We start from the raw sequence: 8,931 nt of genomic DNA, 5'->3' as shown, positions 1-8,931 counted from the left end.
TATATATATATATCTTTTCAAGCAGTTGCCTCAAGAAGCTACATATTTATTCTAGCAATGTCACCATTGCTCATGATGTTTTTCAAATTCCTTAAAAGTCAAAAAGTAAATCAGGAGTCCTTAGGTGGAGCAGTGGTTATGGTGCTGGACTCCCACATGGCCAACTGCAGTTTGAGTCCCAGATCTGACAGCATGAACATCACGCTGGGCACGAGTGTGTGCGAGCCCAAAATCCCAGGAGGAGAATGGAGAAGAAGGGATTGCAGCATGGCCAGCGCCCCCTCCCCCAGGGTGGAGTGGGAAGTGATTTCTCACTTTCCCTCCCATTGTTTCCCTCCCATTGTTCCTCTCTTTCTGGCTCTCTCCAGCAATTCCCTATGGCAAAAACCTAAAAAAAAAAGAAAAAAAAAATCAACTAAGTAAATGTCTTGTGATTTATCTTTACTCGTTTTTTAGCCAAAAACAGGTATTTGCCCACCTTGATTTCCTCTATTCACCAGTATTCATTTTAAGTAACATTTGGCAAATGATAAAACCTAAATTCAACCTTGAAGAGCCATCGTCGAGGCCTCAAATGAACATGTCAGGAGCTTTGGAGGGAATTTCCAAGATATGTCAATCAACATCACCAAGGAAAGTTAGTATAAGACACCATGCACGGGATGTATTATTTCTGGTCATTTTAAAATTAGTTCTACATTACACTACAAGGTGCTCCCTCCTATATGTAAGCAGTGTCTTTGCCTTGGGTTCTTCGCTGTCGTTTTTAACTTGTTCAGTTGTAAAGTGTCCAACTGAAGTGGTCTGAGCACTAGATGCAAGACTTTGCCTTAAAACTCTCTGAAGGGGGACCAGCAGTTGGCGTAATGGCTATGTCACTGGACTTCCATGTAGTTGACCACAGTTCGAGTCCCAGACCTGGTAGCTTAAACTCATGCCAGGTGCTTGTGTGTGCATGCCCAAGATCCCAAGAGGAGAATGGAGAAGGGATTACAATGTGGCCGTCCCCCCAGAGGGGTGATTTCTGGCTTCCTTTTTTTAATGGAGAGGTTTTAGCTATGGGGTGCGTGTGCTTGCCAGAAAGACAGAGAGAGACAGAGAGACAGAAAGTGAGAAATCACCCCCCGGGGAGATGGCCACGCCACAATCCCTTCTCCTCCATTCTCCTCTCAGGTTCTTGGGCACGCACGTGCACACACCTGGCATGAGTTTAAGCCACTGGGTCCAGGACTCGGCATGAGTTTAAGCCACTGGGTCCAGGACTAAACCGCGGGTCTACTACGTGGGAGTCTAGCTGCATAGCCATTATGCTAACTGTTGGTCCCTTGCTTTTTGTCTCCCTGTCTTTCTCTGTCTTTCTGGCAAGCACACGTGCCCTATAGCAAAAACCTCTCAACAACAACAACAAAAAATCTCTCTGGAGGTACAAAGAGTCTCCAAGTGTTAATTTTTACATTCTTAACTTCTTTTTTTTAAACACAATAGCTTTTTCCTGAAAAGTGTGCACATGCGCAAATATGTATAAATTTGCATTTAATTTTAGGGGCTCATCCAAGGACATCAGATTAAGAATTCTTACTGTGGGTTAGAATTCTTTCTGTTTGACTCTGACTTAGGAAAGTGAAAAGAGAAAACTTTCCTTTTTTCTTATGCCTTCTTTCTTATGCCTTCTTTTCTGTATCAGATTCAGGTCAGTCGAAAGACTGAACATTTTTCTAAAAGGTTGCTATGATTATTCCCAATGACTTTGAAATGAATTTATCTCTCCCAAACTAATTTTTAAAAACTTAAAAATAAAACAGGGCCAGTAGGTGGCACGGTGGTTAGGGCACTGGACTCCCACATGACTATCCATGGTTTGAGTCTCAGATTTGGCAGCTTGCTTTCTTGCTTTCCTCCTCTCTCTCTCTGTCTCTCTCTAGTGAGCACACATGCCCTATAGCAAATTTTAAAAATAATAATAAAAAAAAAAAATTTAAATAAGTAATTATTAAAAAAAAAAAAAAACTTACAAACCAGGGCCAGCAGATGGCGTAGTGGTTAAGGTGCTGGACTCCCACATAGCCAACTGTCGTTCGAGTCTCAGACCTGGTGGTTGCTTTCTAACTCTCTCTCATGAACACACTTGTTCTGTAGCAAATTTTTAAAAAATAATAATGATAAATAAAATTAAAAAATAATAAGAACAAAAACACACCAAAAACCAAACTTATGAACCATATAGGCTTCTATATTTTGATTCCCATTTTACAGAGAGAAAAACCGAGCCAATTTTTTATGAATAACATCTGTTTGGTATAAAGTAATACATGTCCACTAAGTAAAAACTAGAAAATATATATAAGTGAGAAAGAATTTCACCACTCAGAGATAATGATTAATATTTTCTCCATCTTTTCAGTTATTTTAATGATTAAATACATACAAAAGTACCTCAAAAAGTTTATGGAAAAGTCAAGCTAAATTGTAAATTTTTGTGAAAGAAAATTTAGAAATCCATACATAATTTTTTCACAGTACACATTTTCCATGAACTTTTAAAAAAAGAATTATTTATTTATTTTTTATTTATTCATTTATTTATTTTAATTTGATCAGAGAAAGATACAGACAGTGAGAGAGGAAGTGAGAAAGCAAGCCACCAGATTCAGGACTTGAACCATGGTTAGCCATGTGGGAGTGGCCAGCACCTAAACCACCATGCCACTTATTGGTCCCACTCTGTGAACTTTTTGAAGATCCCTCATACACATGTGCACTTGTAATCCAAAAAGGAAGAAAGAAAGAGAGAGAGGGAGGGAAAGGAAGCAAGAAAGATGAGAGGTGAGTGCATGCACTATAAGTTGCTGAAGTCTTTACCAACTTCACATTATACTCTGAACTCTTCCCAGGATCATGGAGTTTCCACCTGAATGCAAATTGTAATAGGGGCCGGCAGGTCACATGGTGGTTAAGGGTGCTAGACCCCGACATGTCTGACCGCAGTAGGAGTCCTGGACCTGGAAGCTTGTTTTTTTACTTTCTCTCTCTCCTTTGGTCAAATTGAAATAAATAAAGTTAAATAAAATAATTCTTTTAAACAAAATTAAATAAAATAATTTAAAAAAAAAAAAGAAAGAAGAAAAAATGTAAGGATAGCTGATCACAGGCTCCATGTTTCCTAAACTAATTGACCATGGGAACAAAACTGCCTCTGGGTGTTCCTATTACACTGTCTGAGCTTGGACAAGGTCTATACTTGATGTGGTTGGCAGGAGCAGCTACTTCTTAACCAACAGAGTGACAGGGTAAGACTTTAGCAAGAGCAGACACAGAAGGGAAATCGGGAGGCTAGTAACATCGCTCAGGTCAAAGAAGATGGATATGTAGGACTGAAGAGCCAGCCTCTATGGTCTTCCACTGTCTGCTGTCACCAATTCACAGGAACACATTCAAACCTTGGTCTTTGTGTTTATTTAACTTTGTGTTTATTCCACTTAGTGCCCCTTGTGCCTCTGCCTGGAATGTCCTCACCTGTCATAACTGTCTATCCATATTCCACATATCCTTCAAATCCAGTTCATGTCACCTTTTCTACAAAGTTTTCTGTTTATTTCAAACCACAATAATTGATCCTCTTTGCTGAATTCTTAGCACTTCGTTAAAGATAAGTGTCTGTTTTTGCCACAGAAATGTTCTTTAAAATACTGAGACTTCATTTTTTATCTTGATATTCCGCTCATACATCCCTTCCCCAGAAAGCCTCTGGAAAATGATCAACTCTAGTAGAATTTTCATTGATAGTATCTTTCAAGATACAAAGGCCCATCTTGTGGCTGAAAGGGGAAATGCATGCTTTGTAAGTACACAGTAAACTCGGCCATAGCAACAGCAATTGTACGTGAAGGGTTTGTTATTCTGACTTTTATCTGTTTGTCTTTTTGTTTTTAGTTATTTTTTCTGATACAATTTGTGGAGCACCAAATACATTGCAATAAAAATCAAGGATTAGCAATGTAAATGTGTTAATCTTGCTTTCTAATAATTATTCACCTGCCTACATGCTAATAAATTCTTCAGTGGAATTCAAGTAACTATTTTTTCAGCTTGCTATAGGGCATGTGCACCTACCAGGGAGAGAAAAAAAAAAAAAGTGAGAAATTACACCCCAGGGGGACGGCAACTCCACAATCCCTTCTCCATTTTTCTCTCAGAATTTTTGGGCACACATGCACATGAGCCTGGTGTATTTCTCTCACTCTCTCTTCTTCCTTGGAGAGATTTTGCTATAGGGTGCATGCACTTGCCAGAGAGACAGAGAGATAGAAAGCAAGAAATCGCCTCCTGGTGAAAAGGCCACACCACAATCCCTTCTCCTCTTGAGATTTTGGATACTCACGCACATGTACCCGGCATGAGTTTTTAAACGGCCAGGTCCGGGACTTGAGCCACGGTCAGCTATGTAGGAGTCCAGCAATGTAACCATTACGTCATCTACTGCTCCCAGCCTGGTGTCTTTCTCAAACAACCAACTCCAGGACTCAAACTACACAGTTGAACATGTGGGAGATAGCTGCCTTAAACACTAAGCCATCTGCTTGGCCCCAAATGACATTTATTAAACATCTATTAATATTATGCTTATGATGCTGGGGCCTGGCATAGCAAGTTCAAGTTCTATAAAAGTCAACTAATCTATGTTATAATGTTAAAGTGTTCCATGGAAAACTAGTCCCTAAAGATGGTCTGGTAAAAAAAAAGGGTTCCTTGGCCAAATCAGCTTGCAAAGTCCTCAATATTATAACTTTGCACAAATATTCTCACTGTATTTAATAAATTAGGTTGTACGAGAAGTCCTGAAATATGGGACCCTATTTACCTTGTTTAACCCAATGCTTGCCAAACTTTATCTAACTCCAAAACTCTTAAAATAATGTCTATCAAAAACTCTGCAAAACTCTCTGTCCAAGTGTCCCACACCCTTAGAAAATGCTGTGCTAAGGAATTTTAACTCAGAGGGTTCTTTGCATGGAGCTGAGATTTCACCAAAAGAGTGAGTAAAATGGGCCAAAACTTTATCCAGATGCTTTAAGGCCTTTGCTAAACCAAGTTGGGTATTAAAAGAATAAAATCCAGCCCGTTCAAGGCAGTAGGGTAATCTGCATGATAACTGGAGCCATATGGGAATATCTAGGGCTCAGGTCCTGGGGTCATCTTGAACATGTCTGGCCCCACTGGTTATCCTAGCCGGCTGGAAGGCTGAAGGAAGAATTACAGTGTGGAAAGACCCTTTCTGGGGTCTCTCTCTCTCTCTCTTTCTCTTTCTATCTCTCTCCTTATAAATAAACTTTTAAAAAAAAATGAAATCTGAATCCTATTTCTTTCATAGTAAAAGTAGCAAGTGCCAGATCCTAAGTGGCTGACCATGCTATTCAAATCCCAACCCCAATGGCTTGAAAAAACACACCAGGCATGCATACCCAGAGTCCTGACAGGATGGGCAACCACGCTCCATTGAGGAGCACTTTCCACTTCCCGTCTGTCTATCTCTCTGTCTCACCCTGGTGAGTGCACACATCCTGTGGCCAAAAAACATTTTTTAAGAAAAGCAAACATCAACTGGGCTAGCAAGTGGCATGGAGGTCAATGGCGTGGGACTCCCACATTGCTGACTGTAGTCTGAGTTCTTGACCTGGTGGCTTGCTTTCTCACTTTCCTTCTCTCTCTCTCACTATCTCTCTCTGGTCAAATTTTAAAATAAGTAAATAAATAAATAAAGGTAAATAAAATAATTCTTTAAAAGAAAAAAAAAGCAAGCATTGTACCAGCAGGTGGCATGGTAGTTAAGGCACTGGGTTCCCACATGGCTGACTGAAATTCAACTCCCAGCCCTGGTGGCTGATTTTCTCACTTTCCTTCTCTCCCTCTGTCTGTCTGTCTGTCTGTCTGACTGTCTCTCTCTCTCTCTCTTTGGCTCTCTCTGGTGAGAGTATATGCCCTATAGCAAATTAAAAATAATTTAAAAATAATAAATAAACAATTCTTTAAGTTTTAAAAAAAGCATTTGTGTCAGGCACTATTCTCAGCATGTTACATATTTAACCCCCATAATAATGGTGTCTCCATGATGCTTAATCATTCACCATTACCCCATTTTACAGACAAGGGGACTGAAGCACAGAGGAAGTACTAGTCTAAGATCACAGGTTAGGAAAGAGCAGAGTGGGCACGTAGACGGAAGAGGCTGGCTCCTATAAGTCTATGTGCCTATTCAAGAAACCTCCCTACCACAATCTACCCCACAGCCCTATCTTGGAGTAGGCCTGTCACACTTTCTCTTCGGCTGCTCGTGGAGTTACTTTCTTTAAGTGACTGGTGAGTAACGCAAAAAGACTCATTGCCCACATGCAGACCGCCTTCTCCCCAATTTCCGGGAGGCCTTTATACTCCTTGTACAGAAACAGAGGCACAGTCAGCCCTGCTCTGTTAGGGCTTGCTTCCCACTCCCCAAACCACTTTTATCCCGGCTGTGTGTGGATACAGAGATTTAGCAGGTGAGCATCAGGTGACAGCCTGTCAGCAGCCATCTGAAAGGACACACAGTTTTCTGGTCTGAGACTGGTGGTGATGTGCAAAAAAAAAAATGAGCCACTTTCTCAACAGAATTTAAATCTTTAACACCAAAATGAGAAGTTGTCTGATAAGACCATGTGTTTCAAAGCAAGTGGAGTAGGGAATGATCTTACATTAAAGATGTTGGAGTTCATCACATTTACTATGGGGGGAAAAAGTCATTCCTGAAATTCTGATATTACGAGAAAAGCCACATTTTAATTAGCGTTTACATGATCAGCCAAGGGAAAAAATATAAATCAGGTTATTCAATGGCAAACTGTGTTGAAATGTGCAGTTATACATGGCTACCATAACACACGTATCTGATATTTTGGCAAAAACAGAACGACATCCCAGAGTCTTCAATGGGTTAAGTAAAGAATGCTTAAATGCATGGGAACCAGCAGTTAGTGTAATGGGTATCTCGCTGGACTCCCACGTAGTCGACTGCGGCTCGCGTCCCGGACCCAGTGGCTTGTGTGTGCGTGCGTGCCCAAGATCCTAAGAGGACAATGGAGGAGAAGGGATTGCAGCGTGACCATCCCCTCTGGGAGGTGATTTTTCGCTTTCTGTCTCTATGTCTCTCTCTGTGTGCCTGGCAAGTGCATGCGCCCTATAGTAAAAACCTCTCAAAAAAAAAAAAAAAAAAAAAAAAGAATGCTTAAGTGCAATTGCAGAGATTTCATTTTCTTATTTTGAAAAAACACAAATAAGCAAAAAACCCTCAAAAAACATGACCTGCACATGTTTTGATTTTCCTGAGATGACCCTCAAACACAAACAAATCTTCAACATTGAAGAAGGGGAAAAGGGCCTTGGAAGGCTTTTGGAGAAAGACAGGACTGAAAGTGTTCCCACTTTGAGCCACTTGACCATCTGACTCACAGTCCATGACGCCTCTAGCCTTGGTTTCCTTGACTATGATCTAGGGGGTGGATTGTGGAATATTTGGGGGAGTCTGTCTCTCATTCTCACTCTCTCTGTCTCTTACTCTCCCTCCCTCTGCCTCTTACTCTCCCTCCCTCTGCCTCTCTCTCTCTCCCCATCAAGGAATAAATAAATAGATATACTTAAAAAATAAAGTTCTTATATGCACGTGAAATGGGGCTGCCTCCGCAACGTATTGGTTAAGGGAACAGGATCCCACATGGCCAACTACAGTTCAACTCCTGTCTCGATTGCTTGAAAAACAATGTGTTCCCCAAATCCCAATAGGATTGAGAAATGGAGATTGCAGCATGACCACACTCCATGAGGAGTTGCTTTCTCCTTCTCCCTCTCGTTCTCTTTATCTCTGTCTCTCTCTGTCAAGCGTATGGGCCCTCTGGCAATTAAAGAAATTAAATAAATACATGTATGGGGGCTGGCAGGTGGTGTGGTGGTTAAGGCACTGGTGTTGGCTGGTTTATAACATCAAGAACTTCCTGCCTTGGGGCAAGAGGTAGCCTGGTGGTTAAGGCACTGCTAACTCCCACATGGCCAACCACAGTTCAAGTCCTGGACCTGGTGGCTTGCTTTCTCACCTTCTTTCTCTCTCTCCCTGTCTGGTCAAGTTAAATAATAATAATAATAAATAAAATAATTTTAAAAATAAATGCATGTTAAAATAGCTAGGTAAATGAGGCAATAAAAGTTATTTCTAAGTTGTAGGGTGGGGCAGGGAGATAAATAGGTGAAACATGAAGCATTTTGAGGGCAGTAAAACAATTCTGTATGATCCTATAGTCATAGGATACATGACATTCTGAACTTGTCAAAACTCACAGAACCTGGGAACCAGCAGTTAGTGTAATGGCTATGTCACTGGACTCCCACGTAGTCAACCACGGTTCACGTCCCGGACCCGGTGGCTTAAAACTCACACCAGGCACGTGTGCGTGTGTGCCCAAGATCCCGAGAGGAGAATGGAGGAGAAGGGATTGCGGCGTGACCATCCCCCCTGGGGGGTGATTTCTCGCTTTCTGTCTCTCGGTCTGTCTGGCGAGCACAAAGGCCCAATAGCGAAAAAAAAAAAAAAGTTTCCATCTGTGTCTCTGCCTCTCTCACCCCCTGTCTCTCATGAATGAAATAAATAAAATTAAAAAACAAACAAACAAACAAACAAAAACTCCCAGAACCCCACGACACAAAGAGCAAACTTCAATGTAAATATGGGCTTTAGTTAATAATAATATATCATCGCTGGCTCATAAATTATAACAAATGCACCACTTTAATGCAAGATTTTACTAATATGAAAGTCTGTACTTTCTGCTCAATTTTTCTGGAAATATAAAACCACTCTTTTAAAAAGTCTGTTAATTGTTTTTGAAATGATGTGGCTGGGAGAGGGGAGGG

The 8,931-nt window shown here is 40.9% G+C and overlaps 1 protein-coding gene across 6 annotated transcripts in view; it reads right to left on the bottom strand.

Moving 5' to 3' along the window:
• KATNAL2 (katanin catalytic subunit A1 like 2) overlaps positions 1 to 8,931 on the bottom strand; it is a 142,373-nt gene that overhangs the window by 68,483 nt on the left and 64,959 nt on the right. The window lies entirely within an intron of this gene.

This window comes from Tupaia chinensis, unplaced genomic scaffold, assembly GCF_000334495.1.
Source record: "Tupaia chinensis unplaced genomic scaffold, TupChi_1.0 Scaffold000119_2, whole genome shotgun sequence".
NCBI classification, from domain to species: domain Eukaryota; kingdom Metazoa; phylum Chordata; class Mammalia; order Scandentia; family Tupaiidae; genus Tupaia; species Tupaia belangeri.
This window is presented reverse-complemented; position numbering and strand designations above follow the sequence as displayed.